The sequence below is a fragment of the Oncorhynchus nerka genome, linkage group LG3 (genome assembly GCF_034236695.1).
Source record: "Oncorhynchus nerka isolate Pitt River linkage group LG3, Oner_Uvic_2.0, whole genome shotgun sequence".
NCBI classification, from domain to species: Eukaryota; Metazoa; Chordata; class Actinopteri; order Salmoniformes; family Salmonidae; genus Oncorhynchus; species Oncorhynchus nerka.
In genome coordinates, this window is record NC_088398.1 from 68,517,514 (window position 1) to 68,532,898 (window position 15,385).

Below are 15,385 nucleotides of genomic sequence, written 5' to 3' on the forward strand. Positions count from 1 at the left end.
GCTCTGTCAGAGTGACCATCAGGTTCTTGGTCACCTCCCTGACCAAGGCCCTTCTCGCTCAATTGCTCAGTTTGACCGGGCAGCCAGCTCTAGCAAGAGTCTTGGTGGTTCCAAACTTCTTCCATTTTAGAATGATGGAGGCCACTGTGTTCTTGGGGACCTTCAATGCTGCAGACATTTTTTAGTACCCTTCCCCAGATCTGTGCCTCGACACAATCCTGTCTCGGAGCTTTACGGACAATTCCTTTGACCTCATGGCTTGGTATTTGCTCTGACATGCACTGTCAACTGTGGGATCTTATATAGACAGGTGTGTGCCTTTCCAAATCATGTTCAATCAATTTAATTTACCACAGGTGGACTCCAATCTCAAGGAGGATCAATGGAAACAGGATACACCTGAGCTCAATTTCAAGGCTCACAGCAAAGGGTCTGAATACCTACGCAAATAAGGTATTTAATAATTTAGCAAAACAAATCCTCAAAACCTATTTTCGCTTTGTCATCATGGGGTATTTTGTGTAGATTGATGAGGATTTTTAAAATTAAATACATTTTAGAATAAGGCTGAATACTCTGAATGCACTGTACATGAAAGATAGATGTTAGTTTGAGTCAGACCTGAAAATGTGTAAAGTGCCTTTGTATTCACTGAGTGGTGGTGTGACGTCAGAGCAACACTGGGGGGTTGTCACTAGGCTGAGCCTGGTTCTGCTGTGTCCACTGTTAGCCTGGGGAGGTGACAGACAGACAGACAACCATTACAGCTACCATTACAGCTATCAGTAAAGAGGGAGGGGGTGGGGTAGAAAGGGAGGGAGAGAGAGAGAGGTGGGGTAGAAAGAGAGAGAGATAGAGGGGTTACCATCACAGTCACCAGAGAGATGGAGGAGGGCTAGAGGGTGGGGTTAAAAAGGAAGAGACAGAGAGAGAGAAATCACCATCACCGTCATCAGAGAGATGAAGGAGGGCTAGAGGGTGAGGATAGAGGGGGGTACTAGAAGTGAGAGTGAGATATGAATAGAGGTGCTAAATGACCTTGAAATATTGAGTTGCACCCCCTCCATGTTCTATGTGTGTTATTTCTTTGCTTCCCATTCTAACATTTTGTTTTTGCATCTTTTACTTTCAGGTTTTGTACACCAGCTTCAAACAGCTGGAAAAAAAATCACAGCAGTTTACATGGTACAATGATTCTCTAAACTATACTTGATCGTTTTGTGACATTAACTGGAACTAGGCAAACTTTTCTAATTTTAGCAACCAGGAAATGGCAGAGCGATTTCTGCATAGTGCATCTTTAAATGATATCACGTGTGGGGATGTGACCTTGACAACGTTATCTTCCTGGTTCTTAAAAAAATGGCTTCCATAAAAAATTGCCAGTGTTATGGACATGTGTGTAATTAATAATTATACTTTTTGTGAGTTTGATATTCGAATTGTTTCTAGTAACTGAATATTTCAGGAATAGTTAAGTGAGTTGTCAAAACTGTGTAATAGTTCTTTCACATTAAAAGCCTAGAATGTATTCTCAAAGGGACAACATGACTTAATACAGTGGCTTGTATGGCCTCATAGATATGGATCAATAAATGATTGGCTGGGTATCAGGAAGATATCATGGAAACGCGCATGTGAACGTCGCTTTTTACATGTACCATACATTAAAAACATCCACTCTTGTGATGGTCTGATGCGTGATGGAAGGTGCGAGCTCCCTGGGGATTTACCAGAGAATCTACCCGGTGGTCGTGTGCGAGCCGGGTGACGCACCCTGGTCCCCCCCCCCCCTTTTCCCCTCTCTTCTCCTCCAAGTTTCCATTTGACAACGTGCGCGCAGCTATCCTCTCTGTGCTGGTGTCATTGTTGCTACAGGCCCCAGATGAAGCAGTTAGCTTGGATTCAGTCTAGTGACGTCAAACTGTATCGCAAGATAAAGAGCCCATAGACATCAATGTATGTAGCATACCACAATCTGGTTTAACAGGAGAGAGCGAGGTTATTTTTATTGGTTATCAAAAAAGCGAGTATTGTCTTAAAGGAAACAGCAGACATTAATATATCGATGTAATCTGTATGGCGGAAGAGCCGCAGTATAACGCGATTGAAATTTAATGGGACAATCAGTAATTGAAACAATAACAAAAGTACTCCCTGCCACTGTTTCGGTAAACCGCTGCGGGAAGGGGCTGGAGAAATGTTACCACTCTCAAATGTACAGACTACTATAACTACTGCTGTAGGCTACGCTTCTTTTTTATTCATATACTGTCAATACCAGGGATTATTGGAGTCAGCTGAGTTAGCTGGGGCTAGGGAAAAGTGTGACACCAATCTTCCCATCCCAGGTATAGTCTATACCAGGGCTGCCCAACCCTCTTCCTGGAGATCTACTGTCCTGTAGGTTTTCACTCCAACCCCAATTTAGCATATCTGATTCAGCTAGTTAAGGTCTTGTTGAGCAGCTAATTAGTAGAATCAAGTATTTTAAATTAGGGTTGGACTGTAAACATACAGGATGGTAGATCTCCAGGAAGAGGTTTGGGCAGTTCTGGTCTTTCCACACCATTATATATATTTTTTAACATTTTAGTCATTTATCCAGAACGACTTACAGGAGCAATTAGGGTTAAGTGCCTTGCTCAAGGGCACATTGGCAGATGTATTACCTAGTCCGATCAGGGTTTGAACCAGTGACCTTTCAATTACTGGTTCGACCTCTTTGGTATTGCTCGTTCCGATATATATACACTGCTCAAAAAAATAAAGGGAACACTTAAACAACACAATGTAACTCCAAGTCAATCACACTTCTGTGAAATCAAACTGTCCACTTAGGAAGCAACACTGATTGACAATACATTTCACATGCTGTTGTGCAAATGGAATAGACAACAGGTGGAAATTATAAGCATTTAGCAAGACACTCGTTCTCTGGTTGGGACAAGAATGGTGGTCCCAAGCTCCAGTGATGGGGTTGAGCCAGTTCCTTAAGGGTTTTACCATGAGTAACGTCATCAGCAGGATTGTTTATGCTATCAACATACCTCCAGTCCTGGACTTCTGTTAGGTCTTGGATTTCCGCAATGCGAGTTCCGACGAACACCTTAAACCTGCAGGACTCCGACTTGAGCCAGGTCAATACAGTGGTCGAATCACTCCAGTAGATGACCCTTTGGATTGGCAAGGTGAGCTCGGCTCGCAAGGTAGATGCCAACTGGGCTCCAGGAAAGGGCAGCACTGAGTTCCAGCCTAGGCATTGACAACTGCTTCTTGGGTGCGACCCTGGACCTGGCCATGACAAAGGAGACATGGATGTGGCCTGCCTTATCCTCCACTCTTAGATAGGAAACCGCCCCATAAGCTCGCTCCGAAGCGTCACAGAACACATGCAGTTCCAGGCATGATCCCAGTTGGTCAGCACAGGGTGGTACATAACATCTTGGCATTTGGGCTTCAGAGAGCTCCGATAACTCTTTTTCCCTTTCCACTAGGTCAGCCGGGTGTATCGGTTCATCCCAGTCACTCTTGGTCGGCCACAGGTCCTGTACTAAGACTTTGGCCTGGGTTGTGTATGGCAGGATATACCCAAGGGGATCGTATTTACTGGCCAGGGTCCGATAGATGGTGCGCAGAGTGGGGGTTTCGGTACTCATGGCTGAGCGGTGCTTGTAACCAAGGGTATCCGGTATGCAGCTCCATCTCAGTCCTAGAGTGGGTTCTTGTGGGTTAGCGCCAGACTGCGATAGCCATAGTTCACTGCTACTGGACCTGGCTTGTGGCGGGTGGTGCTGGATAACCGCCGCTCTGTTACTCGCCCACTGTCGGACCTCAAATCCCCCCTTGGACAGGAGATTCCGCACTTTATCAAGGAGTGCTTTCGCTTCAGCCGTGGATGGGATGCTCTGTAAGGAGTTATCCACATAGAAGGCATTTTCCTCTGAATCTCATACCTCTGGGTCACTTTCTGGGTGCTCCTGTGCGTGTCTCAGCAGAGCGTATATGGCACAATAAGGACTGCAGGTGGTGCCAAATGGGAGTACTTGCCATTCATAGATGGTGGGCTCTGCGTCTCGTTCAATATATTGCCATATGAACCGGAGCAGTGTGGTGTCAGTAAACGAATCTGATGAAACATGGCTTTGATGTCTCCACTGATGGCTGTAGAATGCTCCCGGAACCGGAGAAGGACACAGAGCAAGGAAGGACCTAAAGTTGGTCCGGGGAGTAGACAGTCATTCAGGCTTAGACCAGCAGCTTGGAATGAACAGTTGAAGACAACTCTATACTTCCCACTGTGTTGCTGGATAACATGGTGAGGGAGATACCAAGATTCACGGAGTGCGTTTCTCTCTTCATGAGCTTTAGTGACATAGCCTGCCTTCACAAGGTTATGAATCTCTCGGTTATGAACTTCTGCAAGCTCAGGATTTTTCACCAGCCGTCACTCCTTCCACGCAGTAGTGGGAGTACAGCCCGTGTCGTGGTTGCCAGAGGAGGATGGTTGGGCACCCGTAGCAGTGGGGTCTCATACCTGTGAACGCCATAAATTTCAGTGGTGGTGGTGCTCTTCTCCAGGAGGTCTAATGCATAGGAGTCATGTTTCGAGCGAGTGACCTCCTGTAGCTTCCGGTTGGGGAAGGTGTCCATCTTCCAGAGCATCTCAACATTCCGAAGGAGGTCAGTGGCTGCACAGGGGAATGGATCTGGATTGCTTCTGGTGAAGAGGAGTAGATTGCTTTGGCCCCTTGATGATCAAGCTAGATCGTCATGTGGAAAAGCGCTGGGGCAGAGTTTGGATACTGAAGCCTTCCTCATGGCCATACGGCGGTTTATCTCCCGACGGGGGAAACCCTACGAGATCCTGGCTGACAGAGGTACGAACTTCAAGGGCCGTATCACTAAGAACATGACTGGGACTGATGGTCATGTTAGATCAGTGGAGATCCAGGTGAAGAACCGGACATATATCCGGCCAGTTGACCGACTAATTCCTCTCTCTGAGATGACAGAGGACAGGTAGCAATGAGCCTTTTTTGAGGAGTGTGGAATTTAACAAATTTCCGGGGTGGCTGTAGAAAAGGCCCATGGAGTTGGTGGAATAATCCTTTAATTCATTGCCACGTACTCAGCTGGGCCAGGGGTGCTTTAATTAGGTTAGGTGGAAATGTCCGACAGATCTCAACTCCATAAAAGGAGGAAATTGCCAACGCCTGATCTCGCTGCTTTCTCTTCCTTAACTCCGTCTGATCCAGAAGTTCTGTGCGTCCATGAATCCACGTAGGTCCACCGACTCAGTTCAGATGAAAGGTAACAATCTGTTGCGATCCGGAGAGTGGGCCATCAGTTATTGTTTATAGTTATTACCAAGGAGCGTGGCTTGGAGCGCACGCTTCAAACATATTGTGTAATGTGAATTGTCAATGATCACGGCCCTACGGATCCTCATAGGCCAATTATGCAATCAATATGGTTAATATGAAATGAAATGAATTACATGTACACATGAAGACAATTGAAAGGGTGAAATAAGAAACGTCATTGTTTGCTAACTGATCAACTTTGATATCAAACTAATGGGGATTATAGATTGAATAACCACTGTTTGTATTCTTTCGTGATTGATGATAAATAGTTACGAGCCTAAATGACTCACGGATGATTACTATTGACTTCTTAATGAATTGGATTGTTGTTGGATTGTTGACTTCCTAATTATGTTAATCATGAATGATTGTTATATGATCTTTGGGATGATGAATTTGATCAGATACATGTTATTTGTTTCCTTTGTGATGCAGCACAGACTACTCAGTAAATATACCACTTTATGGTTAAAGGATTTCCTGCCTCAGTCTCATCCATTCCTCTGTCACCTGACACGTGACCACCTGTTCACCTTCACTGTCAGTCATCCTACCTGTCCAGCTACCCACACATATTCCACAAATCTTTCAATGTGAGTGAAGGGAGGTAGGGAGGAGTGAAAAGGGACAACATGAAGGGAGGTAGGGAGGAGAGAAAGGGACAACATGAAGGGAGGTAGGGAGGAGAGAAAGGGACAACATGAAGGGAGGTAGGGAGGAGAGAAAGGGACAACATGAAGGGAGGTAGGGAGGAGAGAAAGGGACAACATGAATGGAAGTAGGGAGGAGAGAAAGGGACAACATGAAGGGAGGTAGGGAGGAGAGAATGGGACAACATGAAGGGAGGTAGGGAGGAGAGAAAGGGACAACATGCAGAGGTAGGGAGGAGAGAAAGGGACAACATGAAGGGAGGTAGGGAGGGGAGAAAGGGACAACATGAAGGGAGGTAGGGAGGAGAAAAAGGGACAACATGAAGGGAGGTAGGAAGGAGAGAAAGGGACAACATGAATGGAAGTAGGGAGGAGAGAAAGGGACAACATGAAGGGAGGTAGGGAGGAGAGAAAGGGACAACATGAAGGGAGGTAGGGAGAAGAGAAAGGGACAGCATGAAGGGAGGTAGGGAGGAGAGAAAGGGACAACATGAATGGAAATAGGGAGGAGAGAAACGGACAACATGAAGGGAGGTAGGGAGGAGAGAAAGGGACAACATGAATGGAAGTAGGGAGGAGAGAAAGGGACAACATGAAGGGAGGTAGGGAGGAGAGAAAGGGACAACATGAAGGGAGGTAGGGAGGAGAGAAAGGGACAACATGAAGGGAGGTAGGGAGGGGAGAAAGGGACAACATGCAGAGGTAGGGAGGAGAGAAAGGGACAACATGAAGGGAGGTAGGGAGGAGAGAAAGGGACAACATGAAGGGAGGTAGGGAGGAGAGAAAGGGACAACATGAAGGGAGGTAGGGAGGAGAGAAAGGGACAACATGAATGGAAGTAGGGAGGAGAGAAAGGGACAACATGAAGGGAGGTAGGGAGGAGAGAAAGGGACAACATGCAGAGGTAGGGAGGAGAGAAAGGGACAACATGAAGGGAGGTAGGGAGGAGAGAAAGGGACAACATGAAGGGAGGTAGGGAGGGGAGAAAGGGACAACATGAAGGGAGGTAGGGAGGAGAGAAAGGGACAACATGAAGGGAGGTAGGGAGGGGAGAAAGGGACAACATGAAGGGAGGTAGGGAGGAGAGAAAGGGGCAATATGAAGGGAGGTAAAGAGCTCTGAGATAGAGTTGCAAACAGCAGGTGTCAGTTTCAGTGCGGGTGGTCATGTTTTCCTCTAGCTCGCGATCCTGCGGCTGAGCAAAGAGGAGATGCTGGGTGTTTGATATGCAGCACTGATGGCAAGGTGCAGAAACGTGCAGAGAAATGTGAGACCAGATTGGGGGGGGCTTGTGTGTGCAAAGAATGTCACCCTGGACGGTGCCCAGGGCAATGGTTGGCTTGTGGTATCTCATTCCCTTTTGGATCTACACACACAAATATGCACACACACACACTCTAGCATACAGTACCAGTCAAAAATTTGGACACACCTACTCATTCAAAGGTTTTTCTTTATTTTTACTATATTCTACATTGTAGAATAATAGTGAAGACATCAAAACTATGACATAACACATATGGTATCTTGTAGTAACCAAAAAAGTGTTAAACAAATTTTAAAATATTTTATATTTGAGATTCTTCAAAGCCACCCATTGCGTTAATGACAGCTTTGCACACGCTTGGCATTCTCTCAACCAGCTTCACCTGGAATGTTTTTCCAACAGTCTTGAAGGAGCTCCCGTATATGCTGAGCACTTGTTGACTGCTTTTACTTCACTCTACGGTCCAACTCATCCCAAACCATCTTAATTGGGTTGAGGTCGGGTGATTGTGGCGGCCAGGTTATCTGATGTAACACTCCATCACTCTCCTTCTTGATCAAATAGCCCGTACAGAGCATGGAGGTGTGTTGGGTCATAGTCCCACTAAGTACAAACCAGATGGGATGGTGTATCGCTGCAGAATGCTGTGGTAGCCATGTTGGTTAAGTGTGCCTTGAATTCTAAATAAATCGCAGACAGTGTCACCAGCAAAGCACCCCCACACCATCACACCTCCTCCATGCTTCACGGTGGGAACCACACATGTGGAGATCATCCATTCACCTACTCTGCGTCTCACAAAGACATGGCGGTTAGATCCAATTATCTGAAATTTGGACTCATCAGACCAAAGGACAGATTTCCACTGGTCTAATGTCCATTGCTTGTGTTTCTTGGCCCAAGCAAGCCTCTCCTTCTTATTGGTGTCCTTTAGTAGTGGTTTATTTGCAGCAAATCGACCACGAAGGCCTGATTCACGCAGTCCCCTCTGAACAGTTGATGTTGAGATGTGTCTGTTACTTGAACTCTGTGAAGCATTTATTTGAGCTGCAATCTGAGGTGCAGTTGAATCTAATTAATTCATCCTCTGCAGCAGAGGTAGCTCTGGGTCTTCCTTTCCTGTGGCGGTCCTCATGAGAGCCAGTTTCATCATAGCGCTTGATGGTTTTTGCTACCTCATGAAGCTGGTTGAGAGAATGCCAAGAGTGTGCAAAGCTGTTATCAAGGCAAAGGGTGGCTACTTTGAACAATCTCAAATATAACATATATTTTGATAAGTCACACTTTTTTGGTTACTACATGATTCCATATGTGTTATTTCATAGTTTTGACGTCTTCACTATTATTATACAATGTAGAAAATAGTAAAAAATAAAGAAAACCCCTGGAATGAGTAGGTGTTTCCAAACTTTACTGTATATATTCTATGTGGCTCTGAATCAGCAACACTAGCAGTACATCTCATTTATTTTGAGCACTTGCGGTTGTCTTGTTGTTCAAGACTCCTCAGAGGCATGCTGCATGTGTGAATCGTTTTCAAAACAGCCAGGCACATCCCACAATTATACTTTGAGATTAAAGTTGTTTTACTTGTTAGATTTAAATTATCCAATTTGGGATAAGTCATGTTTTTCTGCAGGTGTTTTTGTTTATGACTCAGAGATGGAAAAGGACATGGACAGAACATTTTTTTTAAAGGACAGAAAGACAGAGAGAGGAAATGAAATGATTAATTTCCAGGGAAAAAACAAGGCTTGAGAGATCTAAAATTGAATAAACAGAGAAATGGAGTGAGAGACAGAAAGAGAGTTGGAGGGAGAGAAAAGAGAAAAAAAAGGAGAAAAAAAAGAGAGAAGGGGTAGATAGGAAGAAAAAGGGGAGAGAGCAGAAACCAAAGGGGTAGAAATGATGAAGAGAGAGAGATAGATATAAAGAAGGAGAGAGATGAAAGAGAGAGACAGAGAGAGAGAGCAAGAGAGAGACAAAAGAGAGAGCTATGGAGAGAGACAGAGATATAGAGAGATAGAGAGAGCTAATTCGGCACACAGCTGCTTTGTGAACTCAGTGAGAGAGGTCTGTAATGGAATGCTCATGCAGACGCCAGAGCCTCCTGTACAATATTAACAGAGCCCAGTGTGCGTCATACCGCTCACAGCTGACCCCGGGTGTGTATGTGTGGGTTTGTGTGTGTGTGGCACTCCGACTCCCTCTCTCTCTAACGCTCTCACGCTCTTACTATCAGTCTCTGTTTCTCTCAAGTATACTTTGACAGTTCAGTTCAAAGTTAAAGCCCTAGTTGGCACGACTGTGGATACAGCACTATATCAGCTCAGAGTGTGAGTTCTAGAAATAACAATGGACAGATAAAAATGTGTCTGAAAGTGTAAAGAGATTACTCGTTACTTTGGTGCAAATGTAATATCTCAAGTAGGCCCACCCACTTGAGAGCCAGGCCCACCACTGGGGAGCCAGGCCCAGCCAATCAGTATGGGTTTTACCCCCCCCCCCCCCCCCACTGACAAATTCTTTAAAACGATGTTGGAGGTGGCTTATAGTAGAGAAATGAACATTCGAATCTCAGGCAACAGCTCTGGTGGACAGTGTGTGAAATGTGTGTGTGAATTACTATAAACTATACTATAACTGAACTATATAACTAAACTATAACTAAACTATAACTATCAAGACGCAATCTTACATTTCATTCAAATCTAGGTCATGAAGAAAAAGACTACAAAGATTTTGATACAGTCGACACAGCTGACATTCTACAAATGAAGTGTAAACATGTATGAACTAACTCTCCATCCAGCTTTTCTGAAATGCCAATTGCCTCTCCCTCAAAACTGGAGACATCTCTGGCATTGTGTTGTGTGACACAACTACACATTTTAGAGTAGCCTTATGCTGTCCCCAGCACAAGGTTCACCTCCATAATGATCATGCTGTTTAATCAACTGCTTGATATGCCACACTTGTCAGGTGGATGGATTATCTTGACATAAGATAAAATGCTCACTAACAGAGATGTAAACGCAATTGTGCACAACATTTTTGCGAAATAAGCTTTTTGTGCGTATGAAGCATTTCTGGGAACTTTTATCTCAGCACATGAAACATGGGACCAGCACTTTACATGATGTGTTTATATTTTTGTTCAGTATAGATAACTATGCAGCATGCATGGATTGCTACTGTATGACACAATAATACATTTGCGTAGTGCAGTTACTTATCTCTTTCATCCCTCATGCTGAACAAAGAACCCACCAATGTGTTATGTAGAAATCTCAAACTGAACACTGAGTTTCAGTTTGCACATACAGTACTTGCATCGGTGAAGACCTAGCATAATCTCCACTTCTGGAGTCATTTCAATATCTCTCTCTGTCTCTGAGAAGGTGTATTGTATTGATGCATCTTGTCGTATGGCTTTTGTTCTATGTGTTAGTCACTTTGGTAGTTTGCTGTTTTGTGAGTAGAACAGAATGTTCTTTCAGCATTCCTCCTTTCTGCACTTTGCCTAAACCTAAAACGTCCACAAATCCTCTGGTATTCACACTTCCCCAGCCAGATAGTTTGATTGTGAGCAATGGCACAAATGTGTGTGTGAACTCATACACAGTCGATCATTAAAGGCTGCTTAGCTGACTACAGGGGGTAAAGTACATGTAATCCCCCCTTGTTGAACTCCGTTTGGGTCCGTGTGTGTGTGTGTGTGTGTGTGTGTGTGTGTGTGTGTGTGTGTGTGTGTGTGTGTGTGTGTGTGTGTGTGTGTGTGTGTGTGTGTGTGTGTGTGTGTGTGTGTGTGTGTGTGTGTGTGTGTGTGTGTGTGTGTGTGTGTGTGTGTGTGTGTGTGTGTGTGTGTGTGTGTGTGTGTGTGTGTCCTGTGGCAATCTCGGCACCAGCTTAGGCTTTATGGTTAACAGGTTCTTGTCTCAGCTTGGTATGAAGAGTTAATATATCTCTCTCTAGATTGTGTTTCATAACATTTGAGTCTTTTGATCAGAGAGGTTGCCAGCCTCTTAATCTCCTCCTCCTGTCTTCACCTCATCTCCTCTCTTCTGCTTTCACACAAGGAAACTGAAAAATAACATTCCTCTGTGTGCTTTCATGGTGATAACATATTTACTTATTTAGAGTACTAGGACACTTTTATAGCAGGGCTTGTCTGGAAGCTTGTTTGAAATCCCATATAGAGACTGTGTGTGTGTGTGTGTCAGATGGTGAGCAGAGACAGATCTGTCTAAGTGCTCTTCACACTTAAGTGCGTAGACCTGAGGTCTCAAATCCCAGAATGCTTTGCAAGGTTCATCTTAGTCCGAAGTCTCAGGCTGGGGAATTTCCTCTGAGTGAGTCAACCACTGCCCAGTAGTGGTGTGTGGGTAAAATCACTGAGGAGGCCAAGCCAGTAGAAAAGCCATATTACAACCTATGTTGTGATAATCACGTTGTTTGCTCTATTACCCATTTGTTCATAGACCACCATGATATACAATAAGGCAGTGACAACAGAAAGACAACAGTCACACAGGGGCAAAATAAATTCAACTACATACACAAACGTTCAAAAGTTTGGGGTCACTTATTTTTATAAATTTATTTAACCTTTATTTAACCAGAATGGGCTCATTGAGATTAAAATCTCTTTTTCAAGAGCGCCCTGGCCAAGATAGGCAGCACCAAGTCATCACAAAAAAAATACAGACAGACAACATGAAAAACTACAAGTAATCTAGTAAAAACCATTGAATTCACAAGAGTATAAAACAGCAAATTAAAAACATTGACAGGTCAGGGAATCGGCCTCAAAATCCTTCATCAGTGATTTAAAAACACCAATCGTGACAAGTTCTTCCAGTTTAAAAGTAGTTTGTAAGGTGTTCCAAGACGATGGCGCAGAGTACATAAAAGCCCTTTTACCAAATTCAGTTCGGACATTTGCAACAGTTAGCAGGATAAAGTCCAGCGAACGAAGAGAGTACCCACCACATTTCTGAACAATAAAAATGCACAAATAAAAAGGTAGTAAACCCAAAATGGCTTTGTGACTGAGCCTACGACTGACTAGAGAAGGCCAGCCAACCCTGGTTCTTTGTTTTTAGCCATTTTGAGCCTGTATTCGAACTCACAAATGCTGATGCTCCAGATACTCAACTAGTCTAAAGAAGGCCAGTTTTATTGCTTCTTTAATCAGAACAACCGTTTTCAGCTGTGCTAACATAATTGCAAAAGGGTTTAATAAATGGTCAATTAGCCTTTAGGGTAGTGCTATATCGTTTCATGCACAAAAACCGGGGAACATACACCAACCCCACGGAACACAGGGCGCGCACCAAAAACAAATGCCCCAAACACGGGGGACTTAAACAGTCCAGCAAAACCCAAGAACATGGGCAAACCGAGACACACAGACGTGTACACCCGTACACCAAACAATCCAGCAAAACCCAAGAACATGGGCAACCCGAGACACACAGACATGTACACACGTACACCAAACAATCCAGCAAACCCCAAGAACACGGGCAACCCGAGACACACAGACGTGTACACCCGTACACCAAACAATCCAGCAAAACCCAAGAACACGGGCAACCCGAGACACACAGACGTGTACACCCGTACACCAAACAATCCAGCAAAACCCAAGAACACGGGCAACCCGAGACACACAGACGTGTACACCCGTACACCAAACAATCCAGCAAAACCCAAGAACATGGGCAACCCGAGACACACAGACTCAGGCCAACACAGCGTCCCAGAGACACAGGCACTCAGGCCAACACAGCGTCCCAGAAACACAGGCACTCAGGCCAACACAGCGTCCCAGAGACACAGGCACTCAGGCCAACACAGCGTCCCAGAGACACAGGCACTCAGGCCAACACAGCATCCCAGAGACACAGGCACTCAAGCCAACACAGCGTCCCAGAGACACAGGCACTCAGGCCAACACAGCGTCCCAGAGACACAGGCACTCAGGCCAACACAGCATCCCAGAGACACAGGCACTCAGGCCAACACAGCGTCCCAGAGACACAGACACTCAGGCCAACACAGCGTCCCAGAGACACAGGCACTCAGGCCAACACAGCATCCCAGAAACACAGGCACTCAGGTCAACACAGCGTCCCAGAGACACAGGCACTCAGGCCAACACAGCGTCCCAGAGACACAGGCACTCAGGCCAACACAGCATCCCAGAGACACAGGCACTCAGGCCAACACAGCATCCCAGAGACACAGGCACTCAGGCCAACACAGCATCACAGAGACACAGGCACTCAGGCCAACACAGCATCCCAGAGACACAGGCACTCAGGCCAACATATCTAGACTGAGACACACATACTAGTATACAGGTGTATATGTATACACACGCACATATTACAATAAATCAGCCCATCAGTCTGCCTTGTTATGAAGCTGTGATGGCGAGTTCATTAGTCACTACAAGGTCGTGTCCACAGCGGCAGGATGGTGATGGACGGTTGGTAGGGTGACCTGATCGCTAATACACAGCATTCCTATCTAACACACCAGGCGCACGCACGCTCGCACGCACGCACACACACACACACACACACACACACACACACACACACACACACACACACACACACACACACACACACACACACACACACACACACACACACACACACACACACACACACACACACACACACACACACACACACACACAGGGAAAAAACAAGTGTTTTGCTTCTGCTCATCATTCTACATGTTGTGGTTAGATAAAATCTGCTTCATAAGAGGCTCATCAGCCTAGGTGTTTGTAACTATGTCTGTGTCACAGCTTGTTAGCTGTTGATTAGAGTGTGTTTAAATGTGTGTTAGCACGTAGTCTGAGTGGTTTTAGCACCAGATAGGCCACTTAGGATGTATGAATCATGATTGGTTTGCCCACTGTCGTGTCCCCTTCCTCCCTCCCACACATGTGTCCCTGTCCTCCATCAGACATCTGTCACTGTCCGCTGCCTTATGGGTAATAGACACACAGCAGGGTCATCAAGAGCAATCACATCATCAACCAGCGTCATCATCACAGAGAGCTACAAAATCATCACAGAGGGCTAGAACATCGTCACAGAGGGCTAGAACACCATCACAGAGGGCTAAAACATCACCACAGAGGGCTAGAACACCATCACAGAGGGCTAGAACATCATCACTGCGGGTTAGAGTATCATCTCAGAGGGCTAGAACACCATCACAGAGGGCTAGAACATCATCACAGAGGGCTAGAACATCATCACTGTGGGTTGGAGTATCATCTCAGAGGGCTAGAACATCATCACAGAAGGCTAGAACATCATCTCAGAGGGCTAGAACTTCATCTCAGAGGGCTAGAACATCATCTCAGAGGGCTAGAACATCATCTCAGAGGGCTAGAACATCATCTCAGAGGGCTAGAACTTCATCTCAGAGGGCTAGAACACCATCACAGAGGGCTAGAACACCATCACAGAGGGCTAGAACATCATCACAGAGGGCTAGAACACCATCACAGAGGGCTAGAACATCATCACTGTGGGTTAGAGTATCATCTCAGAGGGCTAGAACATCATCTCAGAGGGCTAGAATGTCATCACAGAGGGTTAGAACATCATCACAGAGGGCTAGAACTTCATCTCAGAGGGCTAGAACTTCATCTCAGAGGGCTAGAACATCATCACAGAGGGCTAGAACATCATCACAGAGGGCTAGAACATCATCACAGAGGGCTAGAACACCATCACAGAGGGCTAGAACACCATCACAGAGGGCTAGAACATCATCACAGAGGGCTAGAACTTCATCACTGCGGGTTAGAGTATCATCTCAGAAGGCTAGAACATTACAGAGGGATAGAACATCACAAAGGGCTAAAACATAATCTCATAGGGCTAGATCATCAGTGGGATTGAACATCATCACAGAGGGCTGGAACATCATCACAGATGGCTAGAACATCATCACAGAGGGCTAGAACTTCATCACATCAGGCTAGAACATCATCACAGCAGGCTAGAACAACATCGCAGCAGGCTAGAATGTCACAGAGGGCTAAAACATCATCACAGATGACA